The sequence below is a fragment of the Phodopus roborovskii genome, unplaced genomic scaffold (genome assembly GCF_943737965.1).
Source record: "Phodopus roborovskii unplaced genomic scaffold, PHOROB, whole genome shotgun sequence".
Taxonomy (NCBI): Eukaryota; Metazoa; Chordata; class Mammalia; order Rodentia; family Cricetidae; genus Phodopus; species Phodopus roborovskii.
The window spans coordinates 12,203,835-12,228,367 of NW_026126448.1; the positions used below are offsets into that span (position 1 = coordinate 12,203,835).

The window sequence follows — 24,533 nt, forward strand, 5'->3', positions numbered from 1 at the left end:
GTGTGTGTGTGTGTGTGTGTATGAGATATGTGTTTTAGGATACTCACACACAGGTCCCAAGCATTTATATGGAAGTCAGATGACCACTTTTGAGTTGGTTTTCTTCTTCTGCCGTGAGTTACAGGGATCCAAGTCCCATCATCAGACTTGTGTGACAAATGCTTTTCTACTCCTGAGCCATTTCTATAGCCCCTTTTTATCTTTTGTCTTGGAGTCAAAGCCTGTGTGCTGACAGCCCTAACAAGCCAGGCCAGTTCAACCGACCAACCACCCTGTGACTCCCTAGAGAACTTCCCCTTCTCCCCCAATGATCAGCCTTCCAGAGCTCACTTCTCACTGGCCATACCACCCCTGTGCCATCCATATCCCTTATCTTCCTAGACACTGAAGTCCCTAACACCAACAGACACAGGACCCAAGGCTTCCCTGCATATGGAGGTCAGCCCAGGTCACAGCCATCTTTCCTCTAGCCCCGCCCACTGCATCACAGACAGGTAAGGGTAGCTAAAGTTGTGACTCTCCAGAGTTCATTTTCTCCAAACCCAAGGCAACAGTAAGTGTTGATGGCAGAGGCTGGTGAACTTCACAGTGTATTTATCTTGCAGACAGATCATGCCAGAGAGAAGAAAACTAAATACTAAAGAACTTTCCCATCACAGTGTAGGATCGATGATCAAGGGACAAGGCTCTAGTTCCCAGAAGTGTGAGAGGGAAAAATGAATTGGCAAGATTTTAACTCACCCAGAAGATTGTATGTCACTGTGAGCCTCCAAAGATTGGGCAGTCAAGTCTCAGGGCCAGTAACTAGGGCTCATTTTGCACCACAGGCTGTGAAACTCCTCAAGGCTGTGCCAGGCCACAGCAGGGTGTTGGCTGGTGTGGGTTCTCGTCAGGCAGAGTTGGCTGACTTTTTACAGCAACTGGAGAAACCAAGACATCACCCTCTACTTGGAGGCTCTGCTGGTGAGAGCTGGGCCTCTGACACTAAAGGCTCCCCCTCGTTAGTCACTATAGAGATATTGCAGAAGGGTTGTGGTACATATCAGAAGTCAGGGATCCAGGAAAGCTCCTTTATAAAGACATCGTATAGGGTATGGCCAAAGGAAAATCTCGAGGCAATGCCGCCAATAGAGACCCATGGGAAACGAAGGATAATGGCCTTCCCTAATAAGGTGAATACACAAGAAAAACCTCAAAGCCATCCAGTACAGAGCCATGAGGACTTGTGGAAGGACATAATCATAGGAGACAGCAATGTATCACTGAGGAGGAGGCACAAAGTGGTCTCAGAGTACCCCAAACTTGATATTTTTGACAAACACAGCCTGGAGGGAAGAATGATCCAGCCCCAGAAGAAGCAGTTGCTGAAGACAATGTTGCCAATTTACAGATTGGGAAGGAGACATGAAGAGGAAATACAGACATTAAAGCAGGAGAAGATAAAGAACAAGAGAGTTAAGGAGAGGGGAACCTGGCTCCAGTTCCTACCAGACAAGTCATTCTTGGGGCAAAAGCAGAGGCAGCTGGGCCCACTGGTTTTGGGAGGAATGAATCTGCTTGACAAGAAAAAGACCTTGGAGCTGTCAGCCAAAGACCATCATTTGAGGTCAGATTCCAGGGTGCACAGAGGGAATCTACAGGTATTGGCTCATGAGGACAATGAGGAAGCCACAAGAAAACAGTCAAAAAAGGAGAAAAGAAGGATAAGGATGGAGTGGTGGGATCCCACAATCTGGGGTGACCCAGTCACACTGGCTAATCGTGAAAAATCTCCTAGCAAGACCTGTTCAGAATTCCACAGTGACCTGAGGAAGCTGAACTTCCCCATTGGCAGATCAAATTATTGAAATCCTGTTTTTGTGTCTCAAGAACATTAAAGGTCTTCATTAAGGTCCCGAGGCTGTGGTGTCTGGCCAGGGCAATAGTCTGCTGAAATCCAGAGGTCTCCCAGACAGCTCCTACAGGGCAGCCTCCTTTTATCCCTCCTGTCTCTCCTGGCTGGCCCTCCTGAGATTATGTCCATCATCCCTCTAGGGATTTCTGGGACATCATGCTGGTGAGTCTTCCCCTGTCCTGGTCTTTGTCTGTAACCACTGGCCTCAGGTGAGGTCAGCCCACTCCTGAATTCCCTTCAAAAAGGTGGTCTTTCTGGAAGTTTGTCCTCCAGGACCTGGTGGTGGGCACCTTTGCCTATAACCATAGGCCCCAGGCTAGAAGATCCTTTGTAGAGTGGGACACCCTCACCAAAGTTGCCCTAGGAGGTCCTCCTGAGGGGAGGGGGTGTCCCTCAGCTTGAGTTGCTCTTGAGTCCTGTTACTGGTACCCACGGCCCAGCATCACATCTCTTGAAGTTGCCCCATCTTTGGAGGGCTTTTCTGGAAGACCTTTTTGGAAGCTGTGACCCCAGTCCTGGATTGGTCCTTTGGTCCAGTGTCTGGAGATCCTCTGAGGGAAAGAATGCCTGCTCCAATGATGAACCTTGAGACACTTGCCAACATCTTAAGATCCTGTTCCTGTGGAAGGATGCTGTTAGGGATGACCAACTTTGACCCTCTGTCTCTACAAGACATGGGCCCCTTGGGTCCCTTCAGAGTCATTGTTCTGATTTCTTGTGAGGGACCAGGATGAGTTTGGTTCTCAGGTCCTACTGAAAGCCATTGTTTTGTTTCAGGTCTTTGGTTCTCATCGTAGCTGGCCCCTCTTTTCCTTGCTTTCCTCATTCCTTCTGGACCCTCTCTTAAATTCCTGGCTGTGGACTGTAATGGATTGTACAGCAAAGGCTGGGTGTGAGCTATAAGGAAACCCCAGTGAATGCTAAGGATGAAAGGGCCATTTGTAGGGTAGGGACAAAGCTGGGCTGACCTCAATTTGCAGATTGGAGAATCCAGCCTGCTTGGTCTCTCTGAGGTCTTGGGGACTGGGACAGAGTCTGATGTTTGTGAGTCCCCAGACCACGTGCACTGCCTGTGGAGAAGGCTTACAGGCAAGGCCCCCTCTGCATGGGGGCGGCAGCATAAGGTCACAGCGCACCTTCAGGCTCTGTTGGGATTTTTGGGCTATCTCACTGATCACTTCCAAGTTCAGCACGGTGCAGAAGGCAGAGGTCGTTGCCCACACAGTTGGACTAAAAGTGTGACTTAGACTGCTAGTGTGTCCAGAGTTACTCCACCCAGTGCCACAGTGTAGAGGTGAAGCCTAAGTTCCCAAGGAGGACTCCCATGGTGATGAGCATTGTTGGGGTAGGGGTCACAAAGGCAACACCAGGATGGCAATTGAAGGGTTGCATGAGGACTGAGCAGCCCCCTTGGGGCAGATGAGCTGGGAGCCACACAGACAATTGGTGTCAAAGAGGTCATGGCTGAGGAATGGATGTAGATGACGCAGCTTGTTCTAGAGGGGGAAAAAATTAAATATCCATGAGTGGCAATCAATGTAGTTCTTTCCCACAACCCAAGTAGTTCACCTCCTCAGTTGCTTTCCCTGATAACCCTTCCTCATTTTGTCTTGACAGTCTCTCTCCACCCCTTCCCCACTCTCTTTTTGGTTCCAAGATAGCATTTCTCTGTATAGTCCTGGCTGTCCTAGAACTCACTCTGTAGATCAGGCTGGCATCGAACTCACAGAGATCTGTCTCCACCTCCTGTATGCTAGGATCAAAGGAGTGTGCCACCACTCCCTGGAGGCAGTCTCCCCCCCCATCTCTGTAACAGTCCTAGTGTCTAGGAAGTCACTTTGTAGACCAGACTGGCCTCAAACTCATGGAGATATGCTTGCCTCCCAAGTGCTGGGATTAAAGGCATGTGCCACAATGTCTCTTAAGTGCCTGCTTGCTCTGGAGCAGAGGTGTGGGGATGTCTCTTGTCTATGGCTCCTTCTGGATGTAGACTGGGACTCACATGCACATTTTTGCATGCAGTCACTGGTAGACTCTATTATGTTCTTAGACCCTGTTTCTTTTTATACTAGAAAAACTTGTTTTGTGTTATAAGGGCAATGGTGTGAACTTCTGATTCTATAGCAACACCTGGGTGTAGTAGGTTACAGCATTTTTGGTGAATCTCCTTTGTTCCTATGCCTGAAATTTGGAATGGTGTTGTCCTAGTTTCATTTCTGTTGATGTGGTAAAGTACCTTGACCAAAACAAAACAAAACAAAACAAAACCTTAGAGGAGAAATTTTATTTCACCTGACAGTCTCAGCAAACAACCTATGGCAGGAGAAATGTCAGTGTAGGGACTTGAAACAGCTGGTAACAATACATCCACAGACAAGACAAGCAAGAAATAAATACATGCATGCTTATCTGCTTGCTTGTGTAACACAAAAATAAGACCCAGAGACTGATATTGGGGTTCAAGCTTCAAGCAGAACATCAGAAAAGCAAAGCAGCTGGCCACTAGTTCTCACCTCAAGCTCAGGCTGAAAGGGCTGATCCATGAGCTCTTCACGCTTCAGACTGAAGCCTCTCCTCAGTGTGGCTGGAGAGAATCCAGAAACTATCTCAGAGCACAGTATGAGACACTGGGCTCCTGTCTTTTATATACATTTTCTGGGCTGGAATTAAAGGCATGTGATCCCTAGTGCTGAGATCATCTTTGTGTGAGCTGTTTCTCTTTAGAACTGGATCAATTTGTGTATCTCAGTGTGGCTTTGTACTAACAAAGATCTGTCTACCTCTTAATCCTGAGTCCTGGGATTAAAGGCATGTGCTTGGCTTCTATGGCTTGTGGCTGACTTTGCTTTCTGAATCTTTAGGCAAGCTTTAATAAATCACAAAAACATTATCACCACATGCTTGCTCACTTGTGGTCAGCTGTATTTCTGCACTTTTCTACAAACTTCAGGACCCTCTGTGTAGGGCATTGGGCTGCCCACATGGACTGGAATTTTCCACCTCAGTTAAGGCAATTTTCCCCCACAGACATGCTCACAGGCCAATCCAATCGATATAATCCTTCACCAAGACTCTTCCCCATGTGAGTCTAGATTGGTGCCAAGTTGGCAATAAAAGCTAACCATCACAGATAAATGCAAAAATCACTTTTTTAGTTTATTTATTTGAGTGAGGTTCTCTCTACATAGATTAGGCTGCCTTTGAACTCACAGAGATTCACTTATCTCTGCCTCTGGAGTGCTGGGATCAAAGGTGTGTGCTACCATGTTCAGGGTGTCTTTTGTTTATTTTTTTTAAATCAATCATTTTGTTTGATGTCCCCCTAGTTTCCATTCCTTACTATTTTAAGATATTTTTAAGATGGAGTCTCTGTGATGCCTTGGCTGATCTGGAACTCCCTGTATAGAGCCAAACTCACCTGACTCTGTCTCTTAAGTTGAGACTAAAGGTGCGCACCACTGTGTCCAGTCTGTTGACTCTGTTTGTCCTTGTCAGTGTCCTGTTGCTGTGAAGAGATACCGTAATAAAGGCAACTCTTGCTTACTGTTTCAGAGGGTTAGTCCATTGTCAACATGGGGTGGGGAGCATGGCAGCCGGCAGGAGGGGATGGTCCTGGAGAAGGAGCTGAGAGTTACATCCTGATCCACACTCAGCAGGCAGAGAGAAACCCTGGTTCTGGTGCTTATGGAACCTCTAAGCCCACTCCTAGTGCCAAACTTCCTCCAATAAGGCCACACCTCTTCAACGGCTACACCTCCTAGTTCTTTACAAATAGTCCATCAACTGGTGACTAAGTATTCAAATACATGAGCCTATGGGGGACATTTTCATTCACACCACCACACTGTTTTTTATTCTCCTGTTAATTCCTTTTTAAAAAATATTTATCTATTTTTATCTTATGTGTATGGGTATTTTGCCTGTACCTTGTGCATGCTACCCAAAGAGTCCAGAAGAGGGTGATGGAATCCCTGGGACTGGAGTTGGCTGTGAATCACTATGTGGTGCTAGGAATCCAACCCAGGTCCTTTGGAAGAAGAATCAGTGTTAGCCTTGGAGCCATCTCTCCAGCCCTGTGTTAACTCTTGAAGAGACAATAGTATGCACTGTTCGTTTCTCTTTCTTTCTTTCTTTTTTCTTTTCTTCTTTTATTTATTTATTTATTTATTTATTTATTTATTTATTTATTTATTTTTTGAGATAGGGTTTCTCTGTGTAGCTTTGAAGCCTGTCCTGAACTCGATTTGTAGAACAGGCTGGTCATGAACTCACAGGGATCCACTTGCCTCTGCCTCTATCTCTGCCTCTGCCTCCTGAATGCTGGGATTGAAGGCATGTACCACCACTGTCCAGTCCAGAAATGACTTACTAGTGTCTTCCTCTGCAGGATCTGTGTAGAAAATCGGGCAGAGACAATCCATAATATGTTACATTAGTTTGATCTAACGAAGAGGTGGACTCATTAGTTTATATTACAGAAAGAACAGGTTTCTGTATTCTTGAAACTATAAATATAGTAGTTAGGAAAGATGAGGTCCTTTAAGTTTAGTAATGAGATAAACAGGTCACATGAGGTTAAGCATCAGGACAAAAGGCATTAATACTTCATATTGGTTGTATAAACATTGAGCTGACAGATGTGTAGGTTTGTCTTATTCCAGGAAGCATCTAATTCTCCCAGTTCAACAGTTAGAATTATCCTGTAAGCATTTTAGCTGAGGAAGCCCTAATGGCTTTCAATTGTCTGGTCCATACCCTCTAATTCATGGTAGACAAAAGTTTTGTTTGTTTGAGATAGGGTCTCTATCATAGTGTTTGGTTGCTGTGAAATAACACCATGACAAGTGCAACTCTTATAATGGAAAATATTTAATTGGGCTTGCTTACTGCTTCAGGGGTTTAGTCCATTGTTATCATGGTGGGTAGCAGGGCAGCACTCAGGCTGACAAAGTGCTGGAGAAGTAGCTGAGAGTTCTACATCTGGATCCTTAGGCAGCAGGAAGGGAGAGACACTGGGTCTGGCTTGAGCTTTTGAAACCTCAAAGCCCATCTCCAGTGACACACTTCCTTCAGGCAATAAGGCCACACCTACTGCAACAAGGTCACCTCTCCTAGTCCTTCTCATGTAGTGCTACTCCTTGATGGTTATGAATTCAAATATATGAGCTTAAGGGGGGGGGCTTTTTGTTTAAGCTGCCATAGTCTCACGGTGAAGCCCTGGCTGGCTTGGAATTCACTATGTAGACCAGACTGGTTCTGCTTTCTGAGTGCTGGGACTAGGGGTGCCACCGCCGCCAGCATTTTATTTTTAAATTTAAAAGAACGTATTAAAATCCCATGTGGCCTCAGAGTTTGGTTCTGGTCCAGACAGCAGTAACACTATCAAAAGAAGGTAGGGACTGGGTTGACGGGATGGCTCAGCAGGTAAATCTACAGACCTAAGTTCAATTCCCAGGTCCCATATGATAGAAGAAGAAAACTGATTCTTGGAAGTTTTTCTCTGACCACACATATTTACAGACATGCATAAATAGATGTTATAAAACTATTTTTGAGAGAAGATGGGGATAATTTAGATTGCAGGCTGAGGAGGGGCATCTGTTGCTTCTTATTCATTGTCACCTTTGTCACAGAAGCAGCCAGTAGAGACAGTACAGCTGCAGCCACCTGCTTTTCCCATGGAGTTGGCTCCTGGTGTCTGGTTTTACTTGTGTAGCCTCTGCTATTCATGGGCCAGGCTAGGGAAGGGCGAGGCTGCACCCTGAGAGCTCTCCAACCAAATGGGCTAGTTGGCTAGCTGTCAGTCACAGGCGTCGGAATGAAAAATAACCAGAAATCACTGAGGGAAATTTTTAGCAGTAAGATAGAAAAATGTATTTTCTCACATGAAGACTTGTTTGGCAAAGGAAAAAAAAAAAAGATAAAAAGAAAAGAAAAAAAAAGAGAAAAGAAAGTTACACTTTCCAGGGCCTAGCTCGGGTGGGCAGGGCCTAGCTCGGGTGGGCAGGGCCTAGCTCGGGTGGGCAGGGCGGCCTCGGGTGGGCGGGGCCCTGGGCAGGGGGGAGCTCGGGTGGGCAGGGCCTAGCTCGGGTGGGCAGGGCCTAGCTCGGGTGGGCAGGGCCTAGCTCGGGTGGGCAGGGCCTAGCTCGGGTGGGCAGGGCCTAGCTCGGGTGGGCAGGGCCTAGCTCGGGTGGGCAGGGCCTAGCTCGGGTGGGCAGGGCCTAGCTCGGGTGGGCAGGGCCTAGCTCGGGTGGGCAGGGCCTAGCTCGGGTGGGCGGGCCGCGGCGGGCCGGGCCCCGGCGCGCGGGCCCGCCCGCCCCGGGCCCCCCCCCCGGGTGATCTCCAGTTTTCCCGTGTTTTCCTCAAAGCACTGGAATAAGTACATGGAATAAGTACATGCAAATGGCAGTACTGATTAGAAAGGAACACACTGTCAAGAATAATATGGGGGGGGCTGGAGAGATGGCTCCGAGTTAAGAGTACTTGCTGTTCTCCCAGAGAACCTGAGTTTAGTTCCCAGTGCCCATGCCAGGTGGCCTTCAATGCCTGGAACTGCAGCGCCAGGGGCTCCCCACACCCTCCTCGGCCCGTGGTTCCACGGGACATGACACTCTGGCCTCTGTGTGTCCACGTGTGCGCATACAGAAAAAAAATAATATTCGGAAAAAAGTCTCGACTGCATGAATTGAATGAGTGAAGTGCTCAAAAAACTCAGATTATTGTTTTTGTTTGTGGCTTCCTTTATGGGGTTCCAGGAAGTCTGGTTTCTGTGTTGGCTATCCCTGGTTGTCAACTTCCTTATGTCTGGAATGAACTATAATCTAGACATGGAGGACACACTTGTGATATGCATCTTGAGGCAAGAAGACACATACATGCCTTTGATCAGGATCTTGAGACAGGAAGACACATGCCTTTGATCTGGGCTTTGAGACAGCAAGGCACGCCTTTAATCTGGGCCACACCTTCTGCTGGAAGGAAAGTGGAAGAAGGAAGGGTTTGTCCATTCTTTGCCTGCTTGCCCTCACCTGCCAGCACATCCATTCCTTCTGGCATTGGAGCCTACTTCCTCAGGATTCCAGTGGATCAGGAGACCAGCTGAGACACCCAGCCTTGTAGGACTGAGCAGCTACTAGATTCTTGGACTCTCCATTCACAGCTGGCCTTGTTGGACTGTAGCCTGTAAAACATTCCAATAAACGCCCCCGCCTCCCCCCCCCAGAGAGAGAGAGAGAGAGAGAGAGAGAGAGAGAGAGAGAGAGAGAAAGAGGGAGCGGAGATTCATTGCATAAATTCTGTGACTCTAGAGAACACTGACTAATGTACAGTTGCTAAAGGGACATTGTAGCAGGTTTTATTTTGGTTGAAAGATTAAGATAAAAAGACATATGCATGAAAATTATGCATAGGAATATCATCATGAACAAGGGACTCTCCAAAATCATTTACTTAGAGGACACAATTTGTCTTATTGTGCATTCTCCTGAAACCAGTCTAGCCTGGATCAGCTCATTTTGCAAAGTTCCCAGTTGTCTAGAAGATACTAGGAGGAGAAATCAATTGCTCAGTTTAGTGGAGTTCTAAGCACAGTTAGTGTTGGTCTTTGTTCCTGTATTGCTAACAGGTTGATAGGCACTTTTTTTTTTTTTTTTTTTTTTTTTTTTTGAGAGGGATGAAATCTGCAGTCCCAGGTTGCTAAAATAATTATGTTCAAAGGGTTAAGTAGCCCAAAACCTCAGGTAGGCTGAGAAACTCTGGACAGGAAAGACATGGGCTGTTAGGATTCAGGAAGCTTCTGACAAAAGACCAATATACTAACCTCCTTTAGTATTTATTACTTTGAGACGAAGGGAACCAGACATCAGACCTGTACATGGAATCTTCCATCCCCAAAGCTCCCTTTTCTGTTCCCTAAGACTCTTGATCTGATTGTACCAAGGTGCGCGTACCCACTCTATGGAGAGACCACTGCCCTTTCACTGTTCTGATGAAATGGCCTGCACATCTGCTCTGTACAGGCTGGTCTCTTCATTTCCATGCTGCCTCCATCAGTCCTGATGTAACAGTGCTGGCTTGCCGGCCTCATCTCCATACAGAGTAGTCCTAGAATTAAATTTGAATAGACATTTTGACAGTATACAGGGTTTTTGAGAATTTGACAAAAGCATATTATGAACAATTTCACCATCAAGTTTTAGGTTATCTTTCTTGGCAATCCTATAAAAGGGTTGGTCTTGTCAGCTTTGTTTCTAAACATACATTTGAATGTCAGGCTCATCAACTTCAGGAGGAAACTAGCTCTAGGTTAACATTTCAACTAGTTGCCATTTTAGATAGAACAGTCTTAATATCTAAGCCCTAGTCTAAGTAGCCTTGGCTGTCCTGGAACTAGCTCTATAGACCAGGTGGCTTTGAACTCACAGAGATTCATCAGTCTCAGACTCACAAGTGCTGGGAACAAAGGTGTGTGCCACCACCTAAGTGTTGTTCTTTTGATACAACTATTGCCTATAAAACACAAACAAGAGACTCAGCGCCCATGTGGAGTTTATTGAGGGGAGAAAAAGGGAGGTAGCTGGTGGGCAACCAAAAGGAGGGGAGAGAGAGGAGAGAGCGAGAGAGAGAGAGAAAGAGCAAGAGAGAGAAAGAGCAAGAGAGAAAAGGCAAGAGAGAGGCACGCTTGGTGCAGGTAAACTTGTGCATGTGTAACTGAGTCTCCTGGCAGCCAGGTAAAGCTTGAGCAGCCAGGTAAGTCATGACGCAGAGGAGACATGGACCTGAGCATCCCGCCCATCGTCCAGGGCAGGGTCAGTAGGCTGCTGGTTCCCAACACTAAGAGTCCATATTTTGATGGTTACATTAATTACACCAGAGATCTACTTGACACCCTTGTTATTTTGTCTCAGCTGCTTTAACCCCCAATGACTGAGCTGAACCTGGAAGGCATTCCTGTCACAGAAGACACCCAGATAGCTTAGAGCCTGTCACTCAAAGTTAGTTCTACAGAACTGAATGCCTCAGAGCACTCTGAGAGATGATGCTGACTGTCAATCAGCACCAGAACAGCTCAAAAGGAACCCAGAGGAAATGAGGTACACACTAGAGAGAAAGTGGGGACATGTTCTTGATTCTAAAACAGATTTAAATGCTCTCCCCTGCTCTGCTTCACCAGAGAAAGGAAAACAGATGGTGCTGGCCCAAGCAGAACCCTATGAGAAGAACGTCCTGCCAATGACATGATTTTGGTAGCTGCCAGGAGTCCTTCAAGCTTTTCCTGTCCCTTTGGAGTCAGCATGCTCGGAATAGCTGATACCCAAATGTGTCCCTTTTTCCAGGCTTACTTCCATACAGTTGTTATCAGTGTTATTTTGTCTTATTTATCTTACCATTATTAATATTGTGGGGTGAATGTGAGAATACAGGAGTGCCAGCGGGTGACACATGCCTTTAATGCCAGGAGTTGGGAGGCAGAGGCAGGAGGATCTCTGTGAGTTGGAGGCCAGAGTGGTCTACAGAGTGAGCTCCAGGACAGGCTCCAAAGCTATAGAGAAAACCTGTCTCAAAAAACAAACAAAAAAACCAAACAAAAAAACGGAGGAGAGAGAAAAAGAGAGAGAGAGAATGAGAACACGAGCATAGAGTTCACAACATACATGCGAAGGTCAAAGGACAACTTTCAGGGGTTTGTTTTCGCCTACCTCTTAGAGTTCTTGAGACCTAAGTTAGGTTTTCAGGCTTGTATGACAAGCCCTTTTATACTCAGAGTCATCTGGTCCTTCCAGTAGAGGTCTTTGAGTCAAAGCGTCTATGCTGGTAACCCTAACAATCAGAGAACTCCCCGCTTCTCCCCCAATGATCACTTCCAGAGCTCACTTCTCACTGGCCATACCACCCCTGTGCCATCCATATCCCTTATCTTCCTAGACACTGAAGTCCCTAACACCAACAGACACAGGACCCAAGGCTTCCCTGCATATGGAGGTCAGCCCAGGTCACAGCCATCTTTCCTCTAGCCCCGCCCACTGCATCACAGACAGGTAAGGGTAGCTAAAGTTGTGACTCTCCAGAGTTCATTTTCTCCAAACCCAAGGCAACAGTAAGTGTTGATGGCAGAGGCTGGTGAACTTCGCAGTGTATTTATCTTGTAGACAGATTGTACCAGGGATATCTTGTAGAGAGTGAGTGTGGGATCAATCAGTGACAAAGCCCTAGACCCCAGGAGTGTGAGAGGGAAAATGAATGGCCAAGAGCTTGTCTCACACAGAAGACTGAATGCCACGGAGAGCACCCAAAGACTGAGCAGTCCTGCGTACTGGCCAAGCTCTAGGGCACATCCTGCAGCTCAGGAAGTAAAAAAAACCTGGAGCTCTCAATTCAAGAGTATTAGTTTGGGTACTCTGTGGACTGGCCACACACAGTCACTTCCCCTTTTCCAGAGACCAAAGAGAGGAGAGCATCACCCCCTACACACAAGCTCTGCTGCTGAGTGCTGGGACCCTGCCCCTGCGGCTTCTTCCTCATCATCCATCTCAGGGATGTTACAAAGTGGCTTTTCTAAACTAGAGTTAGGGACTAGAAGAGGCTCCCTTACAAATCCAAAGGAGGCATGGACAGAGAAAAATCTTGAGGCAACAGCACCGATAGAGACCCAGGGAAAAGGCAGGACACTGGCCTGCCCTCATCAGGCGAATAATCTAGGAGAAAAACCTCAAATCCCACAAGGTCAGAGCCATAAGGACTCGTGGAAGGACATAATCATGAGATATGGCATTGTATCAGCAAGGAGAGGCCAACAAATGGTGTCCCAATACCCCACACTTACTGATGATTTTGAAGGACATGTCCTGGAGGGAAAAAAGATCCACCTGAAATCAAGGCCACCAGTGCAGGAAGTATCGTGCACATATAGTTTGGAGGGGATCCAGGAGGAAGTAGTACAGATGTCAAAGAAGGAGAAAGCAAAGGAGAGGAGAGCTAAGGAGAGGGAGGCTCAGTACCAGTTCTCAAGAGAAAAGGCATTCCTCCAGAGAAAAATGAGGGAGCTGGGCCTGGTGCCTGGGGAAGAAACAGGCCTGCTGGACAAGAAAAATACCCAGGTCTTGGAGCTGTCAACCAAAGACCATCATGTGAGGTCAGGTCCGAGAGTACACAGAGGAAACATACTTACTCAAGATGACAATAAGGAAGCCACAAGAAAACAGCCAAAAAAGGAGAAAAGAAGGATAAGGATGGAGTGGTGGGATCCCACAATCTGGGGTGACCCAGTCACACTGGCTAATCGTGAAAAATCTCCTAGCAAGACCTGTTCAGAATTCCACGGTGACCTGAGGAAGCCAAGCTTTCCTGTAGGCAGATTGAGTTATAATCTGCCTACAGATTATATTTTTGTGCCTTAAGAACATTAAAGGTCTTCATTAAGGTCCCGAGGCTGTGGTGTCTGGCCAGGGCAATAGTCTGCTGAAATCCAGAGGTCTCCCAGACAGCTCCTACAGGGCAGCCTCCTTTTATCCCTCCTGTCTCTCCTGGCTGGCCCTCCTGAGATTATGTCCATCATCCCTCTAGGGATTTCTGGGACATCATGCTGGTGAGTCTTCCCCTGTCCTGGTCTTTGTCTGTAACCACTGGCCTCAGGTGAGGTCAGCCCACTCCTGAATTCCCTTCAAAAAGGTGGTCTTTCTGGAAGTTTGTCCTCCAGGACCTGGTGGTGGGCACCTTTGCCTATAACCATAGGCCCCAGGCTAGAAGATCCTTTGTAGAGTGGGACACCCTCACCAAAGTTGCCCTAGGAGGTCCTCCTGAGGGGAGGGGGTGTCCCTCAGCTTGAGTTGCTCTTGAGTCCTGTTACTGGTACCCACGGCCCAGCATCACATCTCTTGAAGTTGCCCCATCTTTGGAGGGCTTTTCTGGAAGACCTTTTTGGAAGCTGTGACCCCAGTCCTGGATTGGTCCTTTGGTCCAGTGTCTGGAGATCCTCTGAGGGAAAGAATGCCTGCTCCAATGATGAACCTTGAGACACTTGCCAACATCTTAAGATCCTGTTCCTGTGGAAGGATGCTGTTAGGGATGACCAACTTTGACCCTCTGTCTCTACAAGACATGGGCCCCTTGGGTCCCTTCAGAGTCATTGTTCTGATTTCTTGTGAGGGACCAGGATGAGTTTGGTTCTCAGGTCCTACTGAAAGCCATTGTTTTGTTTCAGGTCTTTGGTTCTCATCGTAGCTGGCCCCTCTTTTCCTTGCTTTCCTCATTCCTTCTGGACCCTCTCTTAAATTCCTGGCTGTGGACTGTGATGGATTGTACAGCAAAGGCTGCAGCATAGTCAAGACAGGGCAGAGCCCTGAAGAGGGAAAATTCTCAGTTGCTCAAAGTTGTCCATTGGTATCTCCATGAGCAGACTAGAGAGTCAGACATGCTGGGCCACTCTGAGGCCTTTGGAAATGGGAATGCCAATGAGGTGCTGGTGAGTTCCCAGACCAAGGGCTCTGGCTGCTGAGGCTTGGTTACTACTGCTTTTGGAGGAGGCCAGTGCCTTGATGCCAATCAGGTGTGGATGGACACACCAGGGATGCTGTACTGGGTGGTGTCCTGGGCCACCTCAAGCTGAAGAACCACCCTGTCCTGGCTTATAGCCTGAGGTGATATGGCACTTCACAAACCCACTGGGGTTTAAAAAAAAAAAAAAAACTGAGACCATTGCCCATATACAGTTGGGCAAGAAGTATGTCTTAGGCAGAGGTGGCCATGGGTCAGTTGCATCTACCCACAACCACTGATCATGTGAACCAGGACTCCTAACAGCTGTGATGATGCAGGCAGCTCATGCAGGGGGTGGATGAAATGCTGTGACAGTGGCAGGCCAGCCACTTACAGGAAGGGGCACAGGAAGGAAGGTATGTGGACACGGTGAAGGAAATTTTAGAATGCCAGGGCATGGCCATCAGATGATTCTTCTAAACAACTCAAGTAGGTGGATTCATAAGTGTCTTGCCCTGCCAGCCCCTCCTCACTTTGCTTTGGGGAGTCTCTCGGAAGCTGCTTCCCCTGGGGTGGGGATGGGGGTTGACCCCTGTTAGTCATTTTCCATGGCTCCCTTTGAAGTGGACTGAGTTCCACCTGCATATTTTTTGTGTGCATCATTGATGGGCTATTTTTAATATTAGTTGGATATAGGTCTATATGTTACATGTACATGCACAGATACACAATTTATATATGTGTGTATGTTTTGCATACATGTAAGTCAGTACCATGTGTATTCCTGAGTCTCATGGAGGCTAGAAGAGGTCTTTGGATTTCCTGAACTGTTGTTATAGACTGTAGTGAGTGCCATGTGGGTGCTGGGAAACCAACATGGGTCCTCTGGCAGAGCAGTTTTTCCAGTCCTCCTTAGTCATATTTATACTAACACATTATCTTTTTTATGATAACATTTTTATTTAAATTTGAAATAAGCTTGTTTTACATGTCAATCCCAATTACTTCACCCACCCCTCCTCCCCTGTGCCCCCCCAGCCCATCCCCTTTCTACTCCCCAGGGAAGGTGAAGCCTTCCATGGGGGAATCTTCAAAGTCTGTCATGTTATTTGGAGCAGGGCCTAGGCCCTCCCCCAGGTGTCTAGGCTGAGAGAGTATCTCTCTATGTGGAATGGGCTCCCAAAGTTCATTCGTATAATAGGGATAACCAAAGACTGCCCAGTCTTCCTAATACCCACATTCAGGGGGGTCTGGGTCAGATCTATGCTGGTCTCCTAGCTATCAGACTGGGGTTCACGAGCTTCCCCTTGTTCAGGTCAGCTGCTAACACAATATCTTATTTTGTGTTTTTAGGGGTAATAGATTGGATATGCTGATTCCATAGCAAAACCTGGGCATGGAGACATGATGGTATAGTTTTCTGTATGGACCTAATACCTGACCAGAGGTTTTCTGATGAAATCTGCTTGTATCCCAGGCCTGAAATTTAGATTTTTTTTTGGAGTTCATTTTAATGAATCATTTGTTTGACAGTATGAGTGTACCAATTTGTTTTCTAGTATCAGTTCCTTAGTGTTTAAAGGGTATTTTTTTCCTGTTAATTCTCTTTAAACATTTTCTTTTCTGTTGTTTATTTTTTATCCCTCAGTCAATTCTTTTTTTAAGACAGGGCCCTATGAAGCCTAACCTGGCCTTGAATGGGACATGTGTCTATGTAACTGTGGATGATTTTGGCCTCCTGATCCTCCTGCTCTCACCTACCAAGTGCTAAGACCCTGAGGTGTGCCACCTTGTCCACTTTCTCTGATTCTGGGGATGGAACCCTGGGTTTCTTGCATGGTATGCCCACACTCTTCCCACTAAACTACATGCCAGGTACCTGACTGGTAATTTTGACTTTTTGCATTTACATAGACACTGGGAAAGAGCCTGCCTGGTTCCTGGCACCCCCAATAAGCCAGTCTTAACTACCTGTCCTCAGCAAACTAAAAGACACAGCAAAGTAAAGATAAAGGAAAAAATTCCTTTTCAAGGGCCCACAACTCCACCTGTCACCATCTAGGGACTCCCCTAGACCAGTGGTTCTCAACTTTCCTAATGCTGTGACTCTTTAATACAATTCCAACCATAAAACCATCTTCATTGGTACTTCACAACTGTAATTTTGCTACTGTTATGAGTTGTAATGTGAATATTTTTGGAGATAGAGGTTTACCAAAGGAGTTGTGACCCATAGGTTGAAAACCAGTGCCCTAGGTTTTAGGGACCTAGAGACTTGTAGATTGGTGCTGAATTTCAGGATTAGCCAGCACTGTGAGGCAGAGCTTGAAAGCTTTGAAGAACATGTATGTATGTATATTTTTTAAAGATTTATGTATTTTATGTGGACAGGTGTTTTACCTGCACATTTGTATGTGCACCATATACATACCTGGTTCTTGAGGAGGTCAGAAGACCTTGGATCCCCTGGAGCTGGAGTTACAGCTGGTTGTGAGTTTCCATGTGGGTGCTGGGAAACAAAGCTGGGTCCTCTGCAAGAGCAATAAGTATACTCTTAACCTCTGAGCCATCTTTCCAGACCCCCACTAAAAGAATATTTAATATGGGCTTCTTCTGCTCTCTACACTTCTAAGTGTCTCTCTCTTAACCCTCAAGTCTCAAGTGAGCGAGGTCCTGAGAATGTGTGCATGACTATACCAAGACCCATGGGAAAATTGGCACATCCCATCCTCCACCATAAGGCTCAGTGGGATGGCAAAGGCTTTTGCTGGTCTATGCATGGATACTGATAGTGTATGCAGAAAATGTCCTTTCTCCTCTCGATTATGGCCTAAAGACTGCTCACCTACAGAGGCTCAGTTCCAGCACCATGTCTGCCTGCATGCTACCAGGTCCCACCATGATGATCATTACTAAACCTCCAAAAACACAATCGACCCCAATTAAATGTTTTTCCTTTAACGATGTCTCTTCCCAGCAACAGAAACCCTAAGACAGAAGTTGGCTGCAGGGACTGGGGTTTTGCTGTGAAAAGCCTGACCATGCTTTTGTTTGGAGGAATTTGGACTTTGGGGGTTTAGGTTAGTAAAGAAGTGGAGTGCTGTAAGCACTGCTTAATGGACCTTATCAGTAGGGGCATGGAAGATGGTGGTGTTACCAGTGAGTACCTGTGGGGGGCTGGCTCACGAAGTTTCAGAGGCGAAGAACTTTAGTATGTTGCCTAGAAATCATTCTTGTGATATTTTGGTGATGAATATGGCTGCTCTTTGCTCTTGCCCAAAAATTTTGCCTAAGACTAAAGTGGAGAGTTTTGGATGAATGCTCTTGGCAGAGGGAATCTTAAAACTGCCAAGAACAGACCCTGTTGTGTGTTAACTCTAATGAAGATTATAATGAAAGGGAGCAAGCTGAGCAAGGAAAGCATTTGAGGAGAAAAGAAGCACCAGGAAGTGGAATGGAGCTAAGCCCTGTGTCCAAAGAGATAAATGATTATGAAATGGATAGGGGTGGGGGTGGGGCTGGAGAGGTGGCTTAGTCGTTAGGAGCACTTGACTGCTCTTTCAGAGGTCCTGAGTTCAATTCCCAGCAACCACATGGTGGCTCACAACCATCTATAGTGGGATCAGATTCCTTCTTCTGATGTGCATGAAGACAGAGGACTCACATACATAAAATACACAAATAAATAAATATTTTAAAGAAATGGAAAAAAGGGAGTGGTGACCATCCCATCCAACTAGATTTCCAACTTGTGAAAAGGAATTAAAGAAAAAGCTTAGGGCCAGGCGTGGTGATACATATATTTAATCCCAGCACATAGAAGGCAAAGACTGGTAGATCTCTGAGTTAGAGGCCTGCCTGGTCTACAGAGCAAGTTCCAGAACAGCCAAGCTTAGACAGTGAAGGAAACCATTGAAAACAGAAAGTTGGTGAAGATGTAATTGAACAAGGGGGTCACATTCCAGTCCCAGTAAACAGCAAAAATTGGCAGCTTTGGCCACTTGGTTCTAGAATTAAGGATAGAAGAAAGCATTGTTGGACTTTCTTTGCACTACTAGCTCCCAAATAATGACACAGAGACTTATTATGAAAGCTTGGCCTTAGCTTAGGCTTGTCATACTAGCTTTTCTAACGTAACCTGTTTCTATTAATTACACTCTACCACGAGGCTTTTAACCTCTCCTCCATTCTGTACTTCTGACTTCCTGCATGCCTACATTCTAAGGTCCACCTAACCTTTCCTGCCTAGCTACTGGCCATTCAACACTTTATTAAACCAATCAGAAGGCACCTTAGAGCATAGGCACAGCTTTACAGTGTACAAAAAGATTATTCCACAAGAAAGGGGCAATAGAATTTGCCCTTGTGACTAAGGAAAGCTGCTGAGGCCAGGCATGTGTCAGAGGTATCCCTGAATGGAGGCCTAGAGAGGCCATTGTGTGAAGCTGTGATTTAAAACCCTGGATTGCCTTGGAGACCTCCAAGACTATGAGAAGCCAAAGCCATGGGCTACCTGCTGAGGAAAGCTGCTAATGGAGAGTGGAACCAGCCCAAGAGAAAGAAGTGTGTTACAGTCAAAAAAGCTGAATGGAGTTGGAGATCTGGATAGTGTTTTGACATCAGATATGGAGATAAAGAGTTTGGAGTTTGCTCAGCTGGTTTTCAGTCTTGCTTTGGTTTAGTATTTCCTCACTATGTTCTTTTTGCTTGTTTTGGAATGGTAATGTATGTTCTATGCTTTTTTATTTTGATTTTATAGGGGATTACAGTTAAGAGACTACATGAATCTCAGAAGAGACTTTGAACTTTAGACTTTAAGTAAGTTTGAAATTGTTTTAGGCTATGGAGACTTTTGGAGTTGGACTGAATACAGTTTTGCATTATGATATAGTTACAAGTCTTTGGGGGCCAGGAAGAGGAATGTGGTGGCTTGAAAGAAAATGGCCCCAAAAGGAGTGGCACTATTAGAAGGTGTGTCCTTGTTGAAGTAGGTCTGTGGTCTTGTTGGAGGAACTGTGTCTCTGTGTGTGGGGGTGGGCCTTGAGGTCTTCTATGCTCAAGATCCTGCACACTGTTACAGACCACTTCCTGTTGCCTGGATATCAGTTCCAGCACCATGTCTACCTGCATATCACCATGTTGTACTATGATGAAAATGGACTAAATCTCTGAAAATGTAAGCCACCCCAATTGAATATTTTTCTTTCATAAGAGTTGCCATGGTCATGGTGTCTCTTCACAGCAACAGAAACCTTAAGTAAGACAGTCACTTTTGAGCACATCATGAGGAGTCTGCATGCTCTATGTATGCTCCCTGGGTATGACCATGCTTTATTTATAATAAATTAAAAAAAAAAAAAAAGGAATGGTCACACTCACAAGCCTTACACTTACTTCCTTCATCTAGCTAACTGCTGTCTAACATTTCAGGGGCGCAGTTAGCTTAGGGATCAATGAAGGTGCTGATGTAGTGGCTTTTTCAGGGTTGAACATGTGCCTTTCACTGCAATATGAAAAGACTTGACTATGAAGGTATTGCCCCTTCTTACTGGACTAATGGAGAAGTCTTATTATCAGAAAGAGGTCATAACAGGTAGAGCAAACCTTCAAGATAAGCAAACCCACAAGATAAGCCCCAAGTAGTAAATATCTCCAGGTAAAGATACCATCCTTAAATCCTGTTTGAGGTAGTCATTCACACTAAGGACCTATAGGATCAAAGATGCAGCAGACAAGGCCATAAGAGGTAGGGGAAGAGAATAAGATAAGAGTTATTCCTTGGGTTGGAGAGATGACTCAGTGGTTAAGAGCACTTGTTCTTGAAGAGGACTTGGGTTCAAATCCCAGCACCCTCATGGTAGCTTACCACTGTCCTTAATTCCAATTCCAGGGGATCTGACATCCTCATTGGGACCAGGTGTGCATTTGGTTCATCCACTTACACTTAGGCAAAATGCCTAGTGTCTCTAAGAGACATGCCCATGATCTCACATGATGATTCTGAGAAGCACAGAGCTCCAAGCAGACCTCTCCAAGCTGCCTGTCTCACACCAGACACCCAAATGCTTTAAGGCCCATTACACAAATGGCACACTAGCCCAAACATAGCTCTATAAAACTAAAGCAGCTCAGATGAATGAGGAAAGATAGCCAATCACTAAGTGGCAGTCACCAAAAATGGTTAAAAAGAACCCAAAATGCACAAAAGAGCTCCAACCTAATGGAAAGCCAGAGTCTAACTGGGGAAAGATGTGGTAAGGGTCAAGCTTCCAAAAACATCCAAAATGAAGTTCAAATGCTGTTTCTCTGCTTTACCTGACAGAGCAGATGATGCTGGCTAATGCAGGAAGCTTAAAACAAAAAAAACAAAACAAAACAAAAAAATCTCCCTGGAAAAAAGCAATTCTATAAGCTGTTTGGGGCAGTTCAACTTTTTGCTCTTCATACAGGATCAGCTTGCTGCCAATGGCTGCCACTCAAAATGTCTTTCCTGCAGGCTGACTTGACAGCTGTTATTGAAGTTATCAAAGTCAGAGCCTGTGTTCTGGCAGCTCTGACTAGTCAGGCTTGGCCACCCATCCTCCAGCTCCCCAGAGAACTCTGTCTCTTGTCCTGGCCTTCGGCTTGCCACAACTCCCCTCTCATCTACCTATGCCTGTGCCTTTCCACATGAGGGTGCTGTTCCTGTCAGGAGATAAAGGCACTGAAGACTCAGTAGGGCCTGAATCACAGCTCTCTCCCCCATCCCTGCCCACTACATCATACACAGGCAGGGTAGTTAAAGCAGGGGCCCTGCAGTGAGTTCCTTAGTTCCCAGACCAGGGCAATGGTGCAGGGTGAATGCCAGAGGCTGGGGCCGCTTTGGAAATGAGTGGTGTGGTAGGAGCACAACAGTGGGGAGAGAACTGAGCTCCGAAAACTCTGGTCCCCACGGGGAGGACTTGAGAGGGGAAGCTTTGGTCCTCAGGAGAGAGAGGTGGAAATGGGTTTCCAAGCTCTGGGCTCCCACACTTGAAAACAAGGAAGGCAAGTTTTATTGTGTGCCCTCCAAACAGCGCTGGGGGTTCATTTTGCTTTTCAAGTGGTCAAATGCTCACTGTTGCCCCACCCAACAGTTAGAGATCTACAGGTTAGCAGGGGAGAGCTTACTCATCTTTACCAGCAGAAATGGGAGGAACCGTGATACTTTCCACACTTACAGGCTCTGCTGGTGACAGCCAGGTCTGTGCCTCCAATAGCCTGCTTTCATTTGTCACCACAGAGGTACTGTAGAGTGGCTCTGATAGATGCTTGGGGCTGGGAACAGACTTACAGAGTGCGGCTCCTCAAAGTCACCATGGGTAGATTTTTCCCCCCCAAGGAAAGACAGAGACAGTGACAATAACAACTAAGACTGATTTAAAGGGAGGCAAACACACAACTACCCAAATTCGTAAAATACCAGCCAAATACAGCAATGAAAGTTATGTGCTGAAGTTCAGACCAAGTTCCAGCTAGAAAAACCAACCAAAAATAAAAACAAATGAGAGCCAGCTGTTGGTGGCACTTGCCTTTAATCCCAGCACTCGGGAGGCAGAGGCAGGTGGATCTCTGTGAATTCAAGGCCAATCTGGTCTACAGAGCTAGTTCCAGGCCAGGGTCCAAAACAATACAGAGAAATCCTGTCTTGAAAAACCAAAAATAAAATAAAAATAAAAACAAACGAGGCAGGAGGTGGTGTGGAAGGACCTTTCAGATGACACAGTGAGCTAAAACAACCTAAAGGACCACAAGTAGTGTTCAGATACATGAAAGAAACGCTGCAGGGCAGGCAGTAGGGAGAATTACAGCCATCATAGGGAAGGCAGGAGTGAACTTACTGGCTTAGGAGGGGAGGCACAGTACCAGCTGTTGCAGGGAGCTGGGCCCAAGGCCATGGGAGAGGACAAACCAAGTCTGCCGAAGACAAGTCCCAGGTCTCTTACTCAGTTACAAGGCCTTTTATTTTTCATCCCTGGTATTCCCAACTACTTTAATCCTAACATTGAAGCCTAACCTAAATATATATAATATATATATATATATATATATATATACATATATATACACACACACACACACACACACACACAGTTTTTTTTGTTTTGTTTTTGCTTGTTTGTCAAGACAGTGTTTCTCTGTAGCTTTGGAGCCTGTCCTGGAACTCCATCTGTAGACCAGGCTGGTCTCAAACTCAGAGATCCATCTGCCTCTGCTTCCCGAGTGCTGGGGTTAAAGGCGTGTGACACCAATGCCTGGCTATATTATGTTTTTTATATGACACCAGAAGGAAAACGGAGGGAGGAAGATCGAAGCATCATGTCTTTTGAGTAGGATCAGCAATGGAGGTCTGCAAGCAGCAGGACTGGGATGGTCTTCAGAGATGAGTGAGAAACCAGAGTGTCAGAGCTTGGGATTTTAGTTATCTAATTTCAGTTATCTAAAGAGATTTAAAAAGGAAAAGTTACATTTATAAGACTTAGAAAGATAGCAGATTTAGCTGTGAAGTCTGTCAGCAACTGTCTCAAGAGTGGGGCTCCTGGGATGATTAAACAGATTATCTCATTAAGGGAACAATTATTTCTCTCATCTCCTTAGCACACCTTCAGGCACACTGGCTTTCCTGAGGAGTGGTCTCTTGCTCAAGTGATTGACAGGTCCAGTTGGACTAACTCTTAAGGGAGGAGACAATAGTATTTACTATTCCAGTTTCTGAAAAGATTAAACTGTTATATTCCAATTAGGGCCAAAGGTCAAAGTCAGATTCCATTCTTTTGACCAGGGGGAAGTAGCTTCCCTTTAATGGGCCTCAAGCAAGCCCTGATCTATCTACCCTCCCTTCCTTCTCTTTCTTCCTCTTTCATGTCAGACTGCTTTATTACACCTTGAATAACAAAACAGTTTAATATTATAGCATCTTTCTTACATCTAGTCCTCTTTCAGTACACTAACTTTAAAATTAAGTATGAGTTGAGGGGAGCCCCTGGGGAGATAGCTCCATGGGTGAGTCAGCTTGCTGTCAAAGCATGGGGACCCCGAGTTTATTATAGGTGAGAGCTTAAGACTCCTACAAATCTTTTGATCTGCAACTGCACTGTGCCACAAGCCCCCTCCCTCAATCCCCACAAAAAAGTAATAAAATTCCATCTGGATTTCCTTTAGACAGCTATATGGTGGGACTTGGAAGACAATATACATTGAAGCATAAATAGAATTAATCCTGTTTTTTAAATTAACTTTTTGTTTGTTGTTTTTTTGAGATAGGGTTTGTGTAGCCCTGGTTGTCTTGGACCAGGCTGGCATCGAACTCAGATTAGTCTGCCTCTGCCTCCAGAGTGCTGGAATTAAATTCGTGGGCCACTACCGCCCAGGGAATAGAATGAATTCTTTGCAAAGAAGTCAGAACAAAATCTAGCCAAGTAATGGGCTGCACCCAGAAATGTTCTCAGTAGAAACCCAGCAACACACATTTAAATTTATTTTCTGCACTTCGGGTAGCTCCTGACGCTCACTGGATAAAGTGGGCAAGCATTTTGGATGAAGGAAGAAAGAACTAAACAGACATACATACTTATTACTACCTGTAATTCTTTTCAACCTGTTGGCACAAATAATAAAACACGCAAAGAAATTAATGTTAAGTCCCCGAGGAAGGGGGAGGAAAAACTAATAATAAAGGCAGGACCACGACTTTAAAAGTCACTGCTCTAAACCAACATTGCTGTAGAGATAAGCAAGAATAGCTTTCTCCCAGCCAACTGTATCTGTAAACCTCACTGGGCTTAGTGCTTACATGCAGGCCCTGAACAACGGGGCCCCCCAACCTAGGCTCAAACTCTTTATGCAGCTGAGGGTGACCTTGAACCTTTTCCTGGTTCTCTTGCCTTCACAACCCCCGTGCTGGGTATTTTTCTGAGCATAGAACCTCGGCGTTGACCGGTCCGCAACACTTCCAAAGATTCAAATAGACAAGGAGTGTGCCCATTACCACGTGGTGATGAGCTCTGTCAAGAGGCGCTGACTCCAAACCGCACCACACAGGGGCTCCAGGATGGTCGCCAGGATTTACCTAAAGCTCGCGTCTTGCTAGGCAACCAAATCTCCACGGCAACCGGAAGAGGAAGATGCGGGGCTGTCCGGAACCGCG

At 46.0% G+C, this 24,533-nt stretch overlaps 1 long non-coding RNA gene across 1 annotated transcript; it reads right to left on the minus strand.

The window, feature by feature from the left end:
• Positions 1 to 9,581: 9,581 nt before the first annotated feature.
• On the minus strand, positions 9,582 to 24,443 carry LOC127225322 (uncharacterized). The gene is made up of 3 exons (XR_007834777.1): positions 24,375 to 24,443; positions 16,800 to 16,899; positions 9,582 to 9,997 (listed from the first exon to the last, which is right to left on the minus strand). It is a non-coding gene; the product is annotated as an uncharacterized LOC127225322 (long non-coding RNA).
• Positions 24,444 to 24,533: the final 90 nt, after the last annotated feature.